This window comes from Carassius gibelio, chromosome B25 (genome assembly GCF_023724105.1).
Source record: "Carassius gibelio isolate Cgi1373 ecotype wild population from Czech Republic chromosome B25, carGib1.2-hapl.c, whole genome shotgun sequence".
In the NCBI taxonomy this organism is placed as follows: Eukaryota; Metazoa; Chordata; class Actinopteri; order Cypriniformes; family Cyprinidae; genus Carassius; species Carassius gibelio.
In genome coordinates this window covers 14,940,238-14,959,007 of record NC_068420.1, presented here as the reverse complement: position 1 = coordinate 14,959,007, position 18,770 = coordinate 14,940,238, and the positions used below count along the sequence as shown (strand labels likewise).

General features: G+C 35.5%; 1 long non-coding RNA gene across 1 annotated transcript in view; it reads left to right on the top strand.

The window, feature by feature from the left end:
- The window catches only part of LOC128014235 (uncharacterized), a 33,316-nt gene extending 24,558 nt beyond the window's left edge, over positions 1 to 8,758 (top strand). Inside the window, exon 3 of the long non-coding RNA XR_008183503.1 lies at positions 8,569 to 8,758. This is a non-coding gene — a long non-coding RNA (uncharacterized LOC128014235). The remainder of the gene's footprint in view (positions 1 to 8,568) is intronic.
- Positions 8,759 to 18,770: the final 10,012 nt, after the last annotated feature.

The window sequence follows — 18,770 nt, the reverse complement described above, 5'->3', positions numbered from 1 at the left end:
CAGAAATGCAGAACATTAATAACTACTGTCATATAGCCTAACTTTATAATGAGAGCACTATTGTAAAAATTTTTAATTGTTAGGGTTTCGCAGACGTTTAGTGTTAACTATCTTTTAATCAAAACATGATTATCGACTATCAGTCGAATATCAGCAAGATTTCGAAAATTCAGATTCGACTATGAAAATCCTTAGTCGGGGACACCCCTAAAAAAATTTAAAAGTCTGTCATCATTTACTCATTACCATGTTGTTCCCAACGTATGACTTTGTTTCTTCTTCGGAAAACAAAAATATATATTTTTTGAAGAATACTGGTAACCAAACTGTTTGTATGGACAAATAAAAAAAACTTTCTCAGAACATCTTATTTTAAGTCATACAGGTTTGGAAAACTAGTTTTTTCAAGTAAATGAACTTTTTCAATCATGAAATTGGGCAATAAAATATTTTACTCAGTAAATATAATAATGAAAATTAATATCCTGTAAAGGGTTGAGACTTGTAATAATAACTGTGTTCAATCTCAGCATGGTTACCTTGACCCCCCCTCCTCTCACCCTCCGTCCCCCAGTAACGCAGTGTTTGTTGATGAGGTTCTCTTATCATTGCTTCTCATTACGTTCAGGATCCCGTGTGCTTGTGGCGTCTTGGCCATGTGCACTTTGTACTTATCCTCCCACTCTCTTTTTCACATGGCATCTGCTCTGTCCTCCTCCTGCACCAATCGCGTCAGCAGCGCTCAGTCATCCGACCGGCATGAAGCACTGGAGGCGGTCACAGAGTACACCAAAACCCCCTTTCACCCTCCTCTTTCCTCCGCAAGCTCCTGCAACCACCCTGTTTCTGTACTAAAAGGCTTTAGGCACCTGTTTGAAATCCTATGATGTATTGTGTTATTCTGTTCATTGTATTCTATTCTATTCAAATCTGTGTTTTAGCATGTTGTTCTTGCCATAGTTTTATGAAATCACTGTAACATGCACACACTTGAGTGACTTTTTGCGCTATTTTTTCGCTTCAGATGCCTCTTGTGTATGTCTGAACAGCGTCTAGGCAGAAGTTATGATGGATGCAATGACAGACGGTTTGAGAAAGAAACAGGTCCACAAATAGACCCGTTTTCTGGATCCACAGGAGAATTCGAGCCCCACTTTACCACAAGTGCCTCTCATTTTGCTTGTGCCCCAAGCCAAAAGAACCACTGGGAAATTAAAACACGAATTATTAGATCACCTACTAACACACGCAGTGTAAAAATGAAAAAGACACATGAATAAATACATATTGTTAAAAAAAGTGACAAAAATAGGGTAATTTCAGGGAAGACGTCTGGGAATTAATTCAGAAACAACTTCAATAGCAAGAGAGAGACAAGTTATTTGTTAAGTTGTAGGACTCCTCATGTTGTTTTAAACCTGTATGACTCGCTTTCTTCTGTGAAACACAAAAGCAGATGTTTAGCGGATTGTCCTGGCAGCTGTAGTTGAGCTCCAAAAGAGCAAAAAAGAATTCAAGTAGCATAAAAGTGCAAAATAATTTTTAAGCTATACAATAAGGAAAAAGCATTACATCATTTGTTCACCAATGGTTCCTCTGTAGTGAATGGGTGCCATCAGAATGAAAGTCCAAACAGCTGACAAAAACATCACAATAATCCACAAGTAATCCAGACGACTCCAGTCCATTAATTAACATCTGCGTGTTTGCAAGAAACGAATCCATCATTAAGGTGTTTTTACTATAAACCATTATTTCTGGACAAAATATGCATCCATAATCAATAATAACACTTCCTCTAGTGAAAAAGTTTATCCCCTGTTGTCCTCTCTTCTCAAAATCCACCAACATAACTGTTCTGGACTGTTTTCGGTTGTAAATGCTGTTTGATCTGTGCATATTTCTCAACTGATTCAGATAGGATGACTTTTTCACTGGAGAAAGCAATATTATGGATAGTTTGATCTCAAAACCGGGTCCAGCATGCAATAACAATTACACCTAAACATCTGACCAATCGTCCCCTTGGAATTATAAGGGTCTATCTGACATTTTTGTCAAAATTGTATTAATCACATATTCTTATTCTGTGGCAATTTATTTACATTATGTGATAGATTTTTTAATGTTAATATAAAAAAACAAAAAGGTTCTATCTACACAGTCGACTGGAATGCTAAAACTGTAAAGCTCAATATCTCAAAACTACTCGGAATCCAGATAGAAGCTTATAGTTCCAAGGGGACGATAAAGTAAAACCTTAATGAGATTTGAAAGCTGAGATTGATTTTTAGACTTTCAAACATCTCAAATTATAGCCTACAATTTTTACAGAAGTGTTCTTATGGAGTGCAGTTTTGGAGCTCAACAGCACCAGTCTCCATTTACTTTAGTTGTATGGAAAAAAAGCAAACACGACACTCGAAGTTTCTTCAAATTCAACAGAAACAAGAAAATCAAATGGGTTTGGAAAGAAATGAGAGTGAGTCAGTTTTTTTAATTTAAATTTTTTAAAATAATTTTTTCAATGAAACCAGTTTTCATTTTTAGGTGCACTGTCTCTTTAAATTCTGTCTTTGTACAACAAAAATACTATAGGTTAAAACATAATCAATCTTTCGCTCTGGAATCAAAATCAATGTTCTTTTTTCAGATTTTTAGTTTGGTACAGTATACCAGGTGCACAATAAACGCAACTTATATAGGTGCAAGAATAAAGTCCTCATGTGTTACAAAGAGCAGAGATTGAGCCCCATACAAAGATGAGGCCTCTGACTCCTCCAGGCTTCAGGTAACAGACAGACCTGAGATTACATTACTTCCCACAGGTTCTCACAGGAAGCATCATGCGACACACCGATATAGGCTGAACTTTTCCTAACCTAAATCTGCAATCTCACACAAAACGCGGCTCAGATCACCACACTAGTGGGGATTAGTGCAGGTATATAGTTTCCTAGTTCCAAGTATCCAACTAAAGCTTTCTTCATATGGACTGGTTGTAAATGACATACCAAAAGAGATTGGATTTCAGTGCTGTGTACTACTTTGAGCTTGAATCAAATTGAAGTTTGCTGCTTTGTGCAAGAGAATAAAAACTATAATACCTTAGTCTCCCTGGGGAGAACGCTGCTTTGGATAGACCTTTTTCTTATTTCCAATTTATAATAAGCATTTTTCACTTTTAAGTTAAAGTTATAGCACACATTTGATCAACTTGAATTCACTTTAATTACATGTAAAACATAGTGAAACATATGCGAAACATAGCTATTTTATAATTGGATTTGTATGGAAACACACTAAAACAGATAATGAATAACTAAAGCACACACAGACACACACACACACACACACACACACAAATATATATTTTTAAGTGATGATACATATCTAGATTTATACATAAAAAGCTTGAATTTGGTTTAAATTGGCACTTTTTCTCATAATGCCATTTCAGTCAGTAAAATTAACTAAAAATATTTACTTTAAGAATATTTTCACCAAATATAAATAAATTATAATTTTTTAAAACAAATTGAACTTTCCTTTTATTTTAAATTAGGCTTATTTATAATTATAATAATTAGCAGCTGTAGGCAATTTCAATAATTTTAGTACTTCAGCGTAAACTTGTTCGTTTGAGGTAATTGTAATTTTTTCATTCTGAGAAAAAATTGTGAGACATAAACTCATAACTGCCTTTTTTATTCTGTGGCAGAAACAAAAAACAAAATTGTGAGATGGATGAACAATTTCAGTCAGTAAAATTAACTAAAAATATGTAAGAATGTTACGAAAAATACTTTACAAAAAACAAGTAAAGAATATTTTAACCATACAGATAAATAATAATAAATTAATTTAGCTTTATGTATAATTATAATAATTATAAGCTGTAGGTATTTTTAGTTGTCGTCATTTTAGTAAAACTAAAACTTTTAACTTTTAACTCAATTTTACCATTTAATATTATACTTTATTTGATTTCAGCTTTATTTCAATAACCAACAACAATTTTTAATAGTTTTAATTTAACCCTAAATGATGATAGAATTTGAGTGAACCGTCCCTTTAAGGCCCTCTGACGTTGCTCCTTTTCTGAGTATTATTATAAATTACTTTTGGTCTTGAAATGTTATGCTAGTTTTCTGAAAAATAAAAGGTGTGTGCGTCTGTGTCTGTCGCTGTTGTGGTCATATGTGGGTGTTTGTGAGTGTGAATCACCGGGCCGTCTGTGTGTTTCCCCACTTGTTTTGTTTGGCAGGCGGATCACGTTGTGGCAGACGGGCTTTTTTGCCTAGATGACACTGTTGGCCTGTCCTTGAGACGACCTTGTGCTCACACATACACATACACACACACACACACACACACATACACACACACTCATACCTGTATGTGCTTTGTCCACTCCTCACCCACCGTGTGACTCCGCTTGCTTAAGTGAGTAGGCTTTGTTTGAATGTGGCAGCTAGTTAGTGTCTGACTTCCACGAAGCAGCGTCTGCCGTACAGGGGAGGATAAAGTGAGGGTCGCATCTCAGGTTACCGTGAGCAGATTAAAAAATAAACACTGCAAGAACTCGAGCCAGATGCTCTTTCAGGGGATACAGACTTTGGCAAAGCTTACAATGCATTCTTAAGAAAGTCTGCAGTGATACTGTGGAACAGTGATTGACTTAATCTAGCGTTAATACTTTTAGACATTATTAGTTTCGTGCTCTGGCTTTCTGTCTACACTACAAAAAAAAATACAATTTCAGTTTTTCTAGCCTACTTAAAAAAGTTCACGTATAATTCATTTTATTATTTATAGAAGCCAGTTTCCATAACAGAATAAAAAATAAAGGTTATCATGACTTTCTTGCAGTTCTGAGTTTATTATTCAGAATTGTGAGATTGCAGATTGAAATTGCAATTATTTTAAAAAATTTATTATGTGACAGAAAGGCTTCCATAGTTACTTGACGTTTTTCTGTAACAGTATTTTTCTTTTACTAATAATTTTTTAGTAAAATTCTGAGATGAATTTCTGCATCAGTTTGTTTTGTATAGTTTTGGTTTTTAATGAATATGCAACAGCGTATAGATATCTTATTGCATTATATATTGCACTTACAGTATATTAAAAAATACATATTTTTTCTAAACCTTAAATTAAAATTAAAACAAAAATTTCAATTGCAAAAAAAGATTTTTTTTTTTTAATATTTATATTTAACAAATAGCAAAACTGGTGCAATTAAGGCAAAAATGTAAATCATAATTTCCTAAAAACATCTCCCTTCTGTTTAGCTCTCAAATCTCATTTGCTTTTAAGAACATTCAAAGGTGAAAAAATGTACAAATAAACAAACACATATAAATCTCTTTTGTTTATCACTGAAAATGGGTTTTCTTTGTTTTATTTTTAAATTTCACCCCTATGTTGGTAGAACACATGGGTGGATTAGTGACTAGAATGAAAGCAGTTTATTACATATCTATTGCAAATAAACATTTCACAAACCAGATCTTGTGGCCGTGCAGAGTTTTTATGGTATTTGAGCGAATATGAAGTGCACTGAATGCGCCTTAATTCACACCCTGTGGTGTCTGAGTATTGCTTCATCAGGAGAGCTATTGACTGGAGAACTGATGGCTGAGGCAACATGGCCCCAGGCAGAGAAACTGACTGGGAGATCCACAGGGAGCCGAGGAATATTGTGCACTAGGAGCAGCCGGCTTCAAAGTAGGCTTACTGTGCATTATTAAAAGCCTCCTCGACACCTGCACAGTCGACCGGAGACACAACAGATACGTGGTGAGGGCAGAAACACACTCGTGTGGGCGAATGCATGAACGTATACATCCATACCAGCATGCACACACACACACACACACACACACACACACACACACTTAGAGAGTGCAAACACTGTGCAGGTGCTAGATAAAAATATGGTCAAGATAGAAGTGGAGATGCAGTCAGGGGTAGACAGACATGCTAATTTAGTCTAGTATGCAGACACGAACTATGACATTGGCCAGTTTATAATGACTATATCATATAATTACTATATTTTGCAATAGGCGACTAAATGAAGCACATGTTTATACTGCAAAGAATTATGGGGAATTATGTTACATTAAGATTTTGTAGTCTAGACGTGAGGATGTCCAAACTCAGCCTGATGAATATAGTCTACTGAAAACAAAAGGAGAGGGGTAAAATTAAATTCACTCTTGGGTTATCCAACTACTTTTTTTTATTGTTCTTGTTTTGTTTTGTTTTTGCCAGAGCATTGCTTTATGGTTGCTAGAGTATCCTGCTTGGTTGTGTTTAATATGTATTATCTATGATAATATCATAATTGCTGTTTTAATGATGTGCGAGCTGACAATATAGAGTATGTATGAGTATGCAGTTTATTTATACTATATACAAAAAAATTATAATCCAACAACATTCACTGTGTGATGAAACAGAAGAGTGCAGTTAAAATTCACCTATTATTCTATAAATTTGTGTCATGGCAACCCTAACAAGATTTTAGCATGGTAATAGATTTGATCTTGGTGGAATAGATCTGTAAAGGTGGAGCTGGGGAGGTGGAGGGTTTCAGAGGAACTCTGAAACAATACTACGAACTGCTCTAGTAAATGCTAACCAGACATTTAAATGTAAAGCAGTAACCTCATTGGCTGTGTATGCAACATGAACCAATCAGCTTGTGCCATGTAGTTCAACGTTGTGAGCAGTGGTCGACCGATATATCACCAATGCCAATATATCGGCTAATATTTGGCCTTTTCAAATATCGGCATCCACGGATAAGTTTGTATGCTTGGGCGATGTGTTTGAGGTGAGACAGTTATTTTAATGACGTGCCATACTTTTATTTTGACTGAGAACGGCAGTGCGTAAACACACAATGCTCAAATTCTGCCTCTTGTTTACAGTCGTTATTAACAGTTCTGTCTAATACAGATAGACGTTTGTTTAAAAATCTGATAGAATGGTTAAACAAAGGAATTAATGTATACAGAAAGTATTTTAACGGTTGCTTATATATTATTAGTAATAGAAAGGCAAACATTATTTTTTATATAATTTGTGCAATTTAATTAATGCATTTATATAATTTTATATAATAACCATTTATTTTCACAAATCTTGCAAACTTAGTCGAATACATCTGTGAGATCTTGTGAAGTGTGCATTTGTATCCAGCATGACCGTGTGCTCTCTGTGACGGTCGGTCTGTGTGAATTGAATGCTTTAAAACTTTAAACTTGTGATTTCAAATTATGCTGCGCTTTATGCATTTGCCCACTGTCATATTCATGTCATATTCACTGTGTGCTGTTTGTAAAATGAGTGTTGCTTTATTTGAAAAATATGATTCCCAATGCACTCAAAATTCCCAGAAAACTAAGTTCCCTGTTGGTTACATTGTTTACTTACTTTTTAATTAGTATATTTTTGTTTAATATTTATTTCATTTATTTACAAGTGTTCACGTAAACACATTTGATTATGTCTTAGTGAATGTAAGCAGTAGGGAGAAATTGTTTCAGTACATTGCATCCATTGCAGCTGTGCATTTGGTTTTAAAGGGACAACAGCCTTATTTAGTTGCTATTGTCCAAGTCATTGATGTTAATCAAGCATCAAAAGAAAAACTGAAAATCACTCACTGATCTTGATGGAAAAAGTTTAGTAGAACTAAAGATTAATCTAAATGTATTTATAGAAATAAATGTCTGCCTGAAAGAATGAAGAATATGGTAACAATTTGCTAAAAAAAGAATGCATAATTAGCCTATATAATCATTGGTATTTCATTAAAACGAAGACCATGTTCTTGTTCTTTATGAGAAGTGGTTTTATTTAATTTTAACATAAAGGCATGTTGTGTGTCTCCACAGTTAAATCTGTGTCTATCATGATAAAACCTAATATCAAACCTATATAATGAGTTTGGAAATTTTAAAGAAATGCTTAATAAATGCGCTGTAAATGCAGTAGATTTTAGTCTACTAAATTTACTATAGATTTAGTAGACTAAAATCTTATGATATTTAGTTGACTAAAACTGAAAACAATTCAGATAACTAAAATATGACTAAAACTAAATGGCATTTTAGTCAAAAGACTGACTAAAACAAAACAAAAATTTGCTGTCAAAATTAACACTGATTTATGCAATATGATATAGTTAAGCAATATCACATAAGTAAGAGTACTCTTTTTCCTGAATATCAGTGCTTGAGCATGATCGCAAACGTGATATTAATTTTATAATACATTTAAAAAAACAATTTCATATTGAGAATACATATTGAGTACATAATATTGAGAGTACATTTTAGACATGTGTTTTTTTTACTGTTTTGCTACTGAAAATAGTTCTTACATTTGTGCCTCTCAGAGCAACACTGCAGTGTTTTGTTCAAATCATTTGAGTCAGTCATTTGAAACCTTTCACTTACAGATAGCTACAGACCTGTTTCTCTCCTTCAATTCATAGCGAAAACCCTTGAAAGAGTTGTTTTTAACCAGGTATCATTGTTTCTTTCACAGAACAACAAACTGGACATTAACCAGTCAGGTTTTAGGAGTGGCCATTCAACTGAGACTCCCCTACTGTCAGTCATGGCCTGCAGATTGCAAAAGCTGATTCTAAATCATCAGTTCTTATTCTGCTGGATCCATCTGCTGCTTTTGACACTGTCAGTCAACAGATCTTCCTTTCTGTCCTCTCATCACTGAGCATCACTGAGCTGGTTTGGATCATATATCACTGGTAGGTCTTTCAGGGTTTCTTGGGGAGGGGATTTATCTAAAGCACATCAACTGGTCACTGGGGTTCCTCAGGGATCAGTTCTTGGACACCTCCACTTCTCCATATACACAACATCACTGGGTCCCATCATATAGGCACATGGCTTCTACCATAGCTATGCTGATGACACATAGCTCTATCTCTCAATTCAACCAAATGATCCAACGTTAGCTGCACAGATCTCAGGCTTCCTGCCAGACATCTGGGCATGGATGAAAGAATATCACCTACAGTTCAACCTGGCAAAGACTGAGCTTCTTGTCTTCCCTGCCACTCCAACTCTACAGAATGATTTCACAATCCAGCTAGGTTCTTCTACAATTACCCTATCAACTTCGGTCAGAAATTTTGGTGTAACCTTTGATGACCAGCTGACCTTAAAAGATTGCAAGGACTGCTCGATTTTGCAGATTTGCATTGCACAACATCAGAAAGATCAGGCCCTGTCTAACAGAGCATGCTTCAAAACTTTTTGTCCAGGCCTTTGTCATTTATAGGCTGGAGAACTGCAATGCTCTTCTGGCTGGACTTCCATCAAGGACAATCAAAGCTCTACAAATGATTCAGAATACAGTGGCACTTCAATGAGCCCAAAAGAGCACATGTTACGCCTCTCTTTATCTCCTTGGACTAGCTTCCGGTTGCAGCTCGATAGGGTAATAAAGTTCAAGACATTGATGTCACTGGCTCAGCACCCGCATACTTCCACTCACTACTACAAATCTACATCCTCTCCAAAGTCTGAGATCCACTAGTGAGCGACGTCTGGTGGTACCACCACAGAGAGGCTCAAAATCACTTTCCAGATCATTCTTGTTCACAATTCATTTCTGATGAAATGATCACCCCACCCCTATCCGGAATGCTGAATCCCTGAAAAATTTCAAGCAACTACTGAAAATCTCTTTCGAAGCTCATCACAAAAAAAAAACAACTTTGTCTTTCTCTTTATTTATTCCTTCTCTTTCTAGTTTGTGCTCATTTGAACATTGCCTAAAACTTGGTATTATGAGCACTTCCTGTGTCTGTTTGCCTCTTTAAGAAGAATCGCTTTATGTATCCCCCAATTGTAAGTCGCTTTGGATAAAAACGTCTGCAAAATGACTAAATGTAAATGTAAATTTAAGTCAGTGATTCAATGATCCTTTCACAAAGACATTTGCTTGTTTCATCTCTAAATGAGTCAGCTGTTTTGAACAAATCATTTGAATGAATCATGCAGTGACTCGCTCATCAAGACATTGACTTGCCGCCACCTACTGGCAGTTTTAGTTTAATTTATCCATGACAGGTCTCCTTGCCAAGGTACCAACACAAAAACACACTAAGTAAAATATTGTGTAATTATCATCACCAGAAAAAAAATATTACTATAGATATCAAGATACCATTTTCCCACAATATTATGCAAATCTATTTGCTATTTGGTTGCTAGGTTCTTCTCTTTGGTTGCTCTATTGCAAGAGTGTTCTACCTACTGTAATTGCAAAACGCTACACAGTTTTTGTCATAATTTTAGAATTGACATTCGGTATTCAATATCTCTTACCTTCAGCAAAGTAAATAATAATAATAATAATAAAGAATATCTATTTTAATTATTGATCTGTATATAAGACTATATTTCAGTCTGGTAGTTGAGAAAAGACTGAGGACCTGTAGTCTAGACAACATGACATTTTGTATTCAAGTGGGCTATCAGATTATATGTGGACCGTCCTGTTCAGACACTGAAAAAAGTATTTAAAAAAACAGGCCTGGTATTGATGTTCTCTCTCTGTGGACATATGAGATTACAGAAAGATCAGATAACACGCCCTCACTCCATCCTCCAGGAACATAAAAAAGACTGTCCAACCTCCACCCATCTCCGTCCATCAATCTCTCTGCATTTCTCTCATATTGCCACACAAATCAGCACATTTGAAACCCAGCACTGCATGAATAGGAGAAGAGCAAAAAAAGAGGGTAGCTCACATCCAAACTCACTCCCCCATTAAGAAAATCTATAGCGGATGCTTGTATACTTCGACAATGAGATCTTATGAATAAAGCAGGAGGTGGCTCATCTTAATGGCTAAGAGGGTTTTTATTGTCATACTTTCCCAAAGACCCAGACAGTGTTGCATAAACACACTGATCATTTTCTTTTTTCTTTTTTTGCTAGCAACATATAAATACCAAATATTTCATCATATTGCAGATGTTTTGTCTCACGCCACAGTCCTGCTGAGAAACCGCCTTTGACTCATAGATAAACAACAGGTTCAAGAGATAAAATATTCTTTTTTTTCTAAATAGGTTTCAGAAGCATGTTTTTAGAGATTTTAGTAATTATAACAATTAGATTACAGAGTACATATTTTCACTTCAAGCCAAATAGATGCTAACAAAAGTTGTTTCACCCAAAGAAAGACAGTATTTTGCTTTCGCATTTTGCATTACAATCTGTTTTCATCGTTCATTTTCTGAAGCATGAAGAATTAGATCAATTACTTCAAACTGCATTAGTTGTGCCAAATGTGTGTTGCACAAAACAAACCTATGCAGTTTCAGCATAATTTTTTTTTTACAATTGTATAATTTAAAAGACATTTACAACTCTAATTTTAATTTATTGTATTCTTAAGACGCTCCTATTCATAACCTCTTGTTATGTACTTAATTGTGAAAAAAATACATGGTCTAATTTTATGTTTTAGCAAGCAGACCAATGTTTCTAAACTTACTTGCTTTAAAAGCCAGCCAAAGCCTCAGAAACCAGCATTTAAACTAGATTGTACCATAGTCATAATCATTATGCAGTCTTCTTTGCATACTGTATAACTACTGATTTAGAGCGATTAGCCTGTTATAATTTCCCAGCGCCTGGAGGCTTGCTCCTGCTCAATTTGATTTTCAAATGAAGAGCCCATTGCTGGAAATAAGTTCTGTAAAATGAGCAGCCATGAACACGGCCAGGAGTCTTGAACTGTCATTTCGCACAGAGGAAATCCAAGAGGGAAATGTACTTTGTGAAAAATGTGGCTGCCGTGGTAAAATGACCTCTGAGTAAATTGGATAACGACTAGCTGTTGTCAAAACTTGTTTGCTTCAATTCATTTGCAAAAAACAAGAGGTAAACGTTTCAGCCATCTGTGGAAGTGCATCCGTTTTGTTTGCTTTCTTCCAGCGTGCTGCTCTTATAACTGACAAGTTGATGTACATGTATAAACTCCAATAGGGTAAATCCATTTACCTTGTTTTACAGCTGCTGTGGATATGACTGTTGTTGCTTTATTGTGTTTTGCTGATCTGTTCTTGACATGACATGAAAATTGACTTACTTTGATTTATTTTCTTAATACACATTCCTGGTCTTATTGTGAACGATTCATCATAGCATGATATTCAAAAGAAAAATATGTTTGTCTTCATATCTTTCATCAAAATACATTAACTTACTCCATCTCTGAAATGACTTCAGTCGACATCACCAATCCATCCTAATTCTCATGTGATCCTCACTAACCACCTGCTTCCATACTGGTCAAAGAGTCTGTGTTTGGCTGGTTAGCATAGCCACATTAACGCCTTTTGGCGCACGGTGTAACTAGACCATCTGGGACCCAAAAAAGCATGTTTCATTAAATAAATTTTTTAAGCAACATTATAAATCCAAAATATTTTATTATTTTCTCATGCCACAGGCCAGCCAAGGAACTGCCTTCAAGATGAATGTGAATGCTAATGAATAGCTAACAGCATGTAATGATCTGTTGAATGCACATGAATGGCACCACAAAGTCGAAATTGAGTTTCTTTCAGTAAGATAAAATGGCGGCGGATACAGTAGATGCCGCATCTGTTAACTGAAATGCATTCAATTATTATTCCTCATGTACAAAATATGATAGTTTTATACAACTACATAAGTAAACTTTAAAGGTTTAGTTTGAAGCAGTTGTATATGCTTGAAGATTGAAAGTTTACATAGATTAGACTATGCTAATGAATTCTTCCCAACTTGTAAATACAAAGGACAATCACTTTTCAGCATCCAATCAACTCTTTATTGAATGAAATTAATTCCTGCCCCAATTTTTTTCCACAAACATAATGTTTCAAATGGAAATACATCTGCTTATGTAAGCAAATTGGCTTATGATCCCATTTCATGTAGACTTTAACGGTACTAACAGATCTCTTGTTAGTTTTGATTGTTCGTTGATTTAACAGAAAATTATAAAGATCCCTGTTTAATATCTTAATCCATATAGTCTAGATTACTCTGTAGCATACAAAATTTCCTTTGAAGTCCCACTGAACAAAGGGTAAGTGTCTGTGGGACTTTAGTTATGTTTGTATTGGCCACGAATAAACCTGCATAGAGCTGTGGAATGTGTCTTTAAGAACAGATAGATGGCTGTTTGATTTACATCAGTTTCCCTCAACTGAAATGGAAAAGAAGGCAGAGCAGGCACTAGTGGAAAAAAACAGCTGGCACCATGATGATCCTTGATGTTTTCAAATAAAAGAGATTCCTTCAAACCTTAATGTTGCACATTAAACACCTTTCTCAACACTGTAGCTTTCTGAGAAGGCCATCTCAGTTCATGTGGTACTAAAACGCTCCGCACCAACCCACCGCCTCCAGGCTGCAGACATAATGCATGAAATAACACAGTCTGTCACTTAATTTTTTTTTTTACAAAATAAACAACTAAAAGACATTTGTAGGCTAACACTACATATAGCAAAGCCACTCAGCAGACAGTGTATAATATCACAAAGTAAACTTGCTTTGAACTATAGCAACTGCTTCACTTGAAAATTAAGCGAAAGTTCTGTTTGTTTCATGGATCTCAAAAGCATCCTTATGTAATGCTCTCTCACAAGTCTACTGCCTGATCTTAACCCATCACACAGACAAATCACGTTACGAACATGTGAGGTTTGAATTAAGGGAAGTGCACAAATAGGTTAAACTGTGTACATTCTTACTAACATGTATACAAAAAAATCCATTAACATGTTACTATCCATTACATAGTTTAGTCAGTGTTCAGAAACTTGCTCCGCCTTTACTGTGATGTAATATCCAGCTTATTTTGCAATGTGGAAGTGAGATTTTTTCCTACTTAATGTGCAAGACTTCCATTTTACTATATAGACAAGTGTCATAATCTGAAAACCACGGCCAAAGGTGGGGGGGATACAATCCAACACTCTCCATTGACTTTGTATTGTGGAAAGCTGCCTCCCTGTCATTTCTGACTTATAACAAAAAACTGATCAATGTCTAAAACTTGCAGTGTGACAAAGTGTTAAAAACCCAGAACTACATTTTTATAAACTGTGGACCCCCAAAAAACGAGCGTTTAAGGACACAAAAGTAGAGATCAACGTGTTTTACATAATCGGTTACAGGAAACATTCATTATTTTTAACCATGTCAAAGCATTATTTCACCACCTAAGTGAACCTGAGAGAAGGAGATTTATTGAGAAAGTACATTTTATTGGTTTTTGTCAGTGGCTCTTTTCCTAACCTTCCTCTTGTTGGAGAAATTATCCAAAATAAATGGCACAACATGAAATATAACATGTCGCTCTCTAATTTTGTGTCTTTTTTGGGGGAGTTGACTGCTTATAAAAAAGTATTTTAGCTTGTTTGCTGTGCACCCTGTGCACACAGCAGCTTTTAGGCATTGTTCTGTTTTTTGTTGTAAGTCAGAAATGACAAGGAGGCAGCTTCCCGCAATAGAAAGTCAATGGAGAGCGTTGGACTAAGTTACTTTACAAAAATGTATTCACTAACTATTCTCCTGTCCTGTCTTGAGAAAAATCATAAGTGAGGTGCAGAGGCACTTCCTTTTGTGTTTTTTGTTATTAAGAAATAAAGAAGAGAGCCCAGCTCAGGTGACAAAAAGTTACGCAAAAGTAACGTAATGCATTACTTTCTATAAAAAGTAACTCAATAACACAATTAATTGAGTAACACAACATTGTAATGCATTGCTTTTAAAAAATAACTTTCCCCAACAGTGATTATATACATTAAAACTGTTTAATGTTACTGAATAAAATGTCGATCCAGGAAGTGGATGTTTTCTGAATCATCATTCTGAATCTGATCCAGATATTTTTTTTACAAAAATGTGATTTTGACAGCTTTTTGTTCGAAATTTTACTTTTTTTTTCATGAAACTTCAAGTTCATGAAACTTCACATTCAAGTGTTAATTGAAAAAGACTGCATGCAGCTAGAAAACATTGTTTGTTTGGCATATTGAGGTATTCATACAACAAAATATTCTGAGTGCCAATAAGCTTTACTGAAAATAATTTAAAAATGTTGTCCAGAGTGCAGCAATGTACGAGAAAAAGCTATTCAAATTACTAAATTTTGACTTCAAGAATTTTGCAAACAATGGTAAATGTGATTGCAGTCTAACAAGGTGAACAACAGTGACAATAAAACAAATATAATACAATTTAATTAAATAAAAAAATAAATAAATGTACAATATGACCCCTTCAGTTAAGACCTTCTATAGGCATAGCAGTTGAAAATGCATTTTATATTTTATGATTATCAAAAGACCTGCAAAGAATCCATTGCAGGACATGAGAGATGCCATATGAATGGCTATGGATGTGTGCTGGGGTCTAAAAGAGAAGCCAGTGCACCAGCAACCATTCCTGGATGACATAAATCAACTCCCCCTCCCCTTCTTTTCCGCTCAGCCTGTGAATTTCACTACAACGTGACTTCCCTCCCACAGTTTTTACGAAACAGCTCGTGGCCTGATTTGCCTTTGCATTCCTCCACCCAGAGGGAGAGAAAGAGAAGGAGAAAGAGACTGTATGTTATACATGTATGTGCAGATCTTATATCACAACCTGCCCATGTGCTTCAGTCTAACCAATAAACATCCTCAATATAATTTATTACCTTCTGCAGCTTGTTTTATAGCTTGCCTCATAACCTTATGTTTAGTTTATATAGCATACGAGGACTAGCATGTGAGGACTGGCATATGCACAACATGTGACATTCTCCTCGCAATTTGGAGATGTTCCATGGGTTTAAACGCAAGCATACATTACAGACCAAAAACGTGAGGGAACGTAAGTCACTCGAGACTTTGCATATACATCAGTGCCACTGAGAACCCACATTTGGAGACACTTAGAGGTTGATGCAGGCTGATCATTCATTTCTATAGGCCGCCTGGAAGAAACTGGCTCTTACATGGTCTTATAAGCATCTGGCGCGACCTCATAATCCCACATGAACGACTGCACCTGGCAAAAATGGCTGTGATGCATTTCAAGCAATTTGCTTTGAAGTTTATCTAAATTGCTGTAAGGCATTGAAGTTCTTGATCTGAGAACAAATTCTGGTTTAGACTTTTGTTTGATGAAACTCCTATCTTTTTTGACATACCTGGGGAAAAATAAAGGCGCGTTAGAGACCACAACCAAAATAAAGTCGATTCGTTAACAACTTAAAGTAACTTTTGCAATCTATTTCATCATAAGAATGAAGAAGTACAAAGAAACAAGAGAAAGCCTTACACACAGATAAGAAGTCCTGAAATGATTAAGATTTTTTCAGCAACTCTAAAGAATTTATAAGGAAGTAGAATAAAAATGGCAACATTTCCATCTCAAAGTTGTAAAAAGATTCACAATGTATAGTATTTAGATGACCTTCTTATAATGCATGGCAAAATCTGCAAGAGTTAAATGGTTTTAAATGTACCTTTCTTACTCTTACAAATGCCTGACAAAAAAAGACACAATGTTATGGTCTTTTGAGCTTTGTCACACATTTTTATTGAGATCTGAAGACCTTCAAAATGTTGCTGTCTTTTGTGACATTCTTGCAAATGCCAGGTGATGATTGTGAGCCTGAAAGTTTCAACATATTTCTGTCTCTTACACCATTATTATTGTATGAATGCCTGATGAACTTTAAAATACCAAAATCTTGCTTTCTCAGTGCTGGAAGGCTGCATCTAAAGCCCTTTGTGTGAATGCCTGATCATGTCTGTAAGGCAAAAATATTGACCTTTTTTTATTACGTCACTTTAACCTTGAACGTTTGTATCATTGCAGTAATGTTGACTCCTTTTATAGCCTTCCAGAAAATGCCTGACAACGTTTACAAAGGAAAGTTGCCTTCTTTTATGACCTTTTTTTTTTTTACAAATGCCGGGAGTTCGTAAGTTTGTAACATTGCTGTATTTAAACGGTAGCTTTTACGACCTTCTAAAAAAATACCTGAGAAAGTGTGTAAGCCATCACAATATCCTGCCATCTCATACAACTTTGTAACGAATCCTGACAAAGTTTGCAAAAAATAGGGCGAAACATTGATTGCGCAATAATTTGCTGTAAGTTTTAACTCCGTAAAAAAAAAAAAAAAGTGAATATTTTGCAAGACCTAGCAACTGTTTGTCTGCCATTACTACCTATACAACATTTTAGGGAGGGTGATAGGTGTTTGATTGTTTTCTTTGAAAATAAAAATAGCTTTTTAAATGATGTTTTTCATACTGATCTTTGGCTGAAAACTTTCAAAAAACAAAATGGAAGAAATAGATGTTGAAGTGTGCTTCGTTGCCTCCTCAGAGATTGCGTTTGCCCATAGTAGACTATACAGATCCAACGATTTACTGCAACCAGTGTAGCTTCAGGTGTGTGTGTGATCACACACATTAGAGGCCCAATGCTGTCTACAGCCAATCAACACTAACCTTACTGTTGCCCTTGGGTGTTAACTAGTTCTCTGTTTTGAGAAAATACAAGGTCTACACTCTCTGGCATTTGTAGCGTGAAAAACGTTTTCTTTAAAAGGCTACTGCAATTTCTTGGCTCCTTTGCCTAATTGCTTACACGTGATCGTGCACATAAATAGTGTCTAAAGTTTTCCACCTTTCTAAATCTGTTTGCTGGACCCCTGACATTATCAAACACTTGAGAAACATTAACCGGATTACATAACCATTTGGAGTGGAATGACATCCACAACAAAGAAATACCTGATTGAGTAGATTTAGGCAAGCACAGCATGCTGATCATGTTTTGCCACTCATTTGACCTCTCAAAGTCTTACAAAATGTCATGGCCAGTACCATTTCTTGGCTTCACAGGGTTGGGATAAGTTTTATGGGTGGACCATGAGTCACATGGCCTCCTTGATGTTCTGGTCATGGGAATTTTTATAAAGCATTGATTAGACCGATGTTATCTAACCGTCTTCATTTCAAGAACACAATAACAGGCTTTGAAAAATAACTTTTTGCAATAACAGATAATTGACATTGCATAATTAAAGTCATAATTTAACTTCAATCCATCGCAAAGAACGTCCTGTGGAGAACGTTGGCTTTAAAACAAGGGACTTTCTGTTAAGACTCATTACAAATGATTATGTTTTTCTAAATTTATCTCCAATAATATTACGGACTATTTAGGGACAGAATGTGCAATTGTTCTTCATGCAGCCTTGATGATGCCCTAAGGGGTTTGAGGAAACTGTACTTGTGTGTTTGACTGGATTGCATACACTTGAAAAAGGTCAAACAGGCATAATAGAGGAAGAACAACTTCTGTGACTCCAAGAGACAAGAACATCTATTTTTGCTGCAATTACAACGCAAAATAGTGTGGTCACGTGGACAACACAGACACTGTCCAACCTACTTCTACACGCCACAGCTCTTACATAATATGTTTCTAATCACAACGCTGGAAGATGTCCAACATGGCCTCAAATAACTCAGGCTTAAGGTTATAACTCTCCATTAAGACAAGATAGATACAGCTCGTCTCCTTGTGTCCTCTTAAAATGACAAAAATGACAAAATGACATTAGCTCTTTAATTTATATCCAAACCTCTGCAAAGAGCCTGCAAATAATGTTTAAAACAGATAGTATAACTGAGGTTA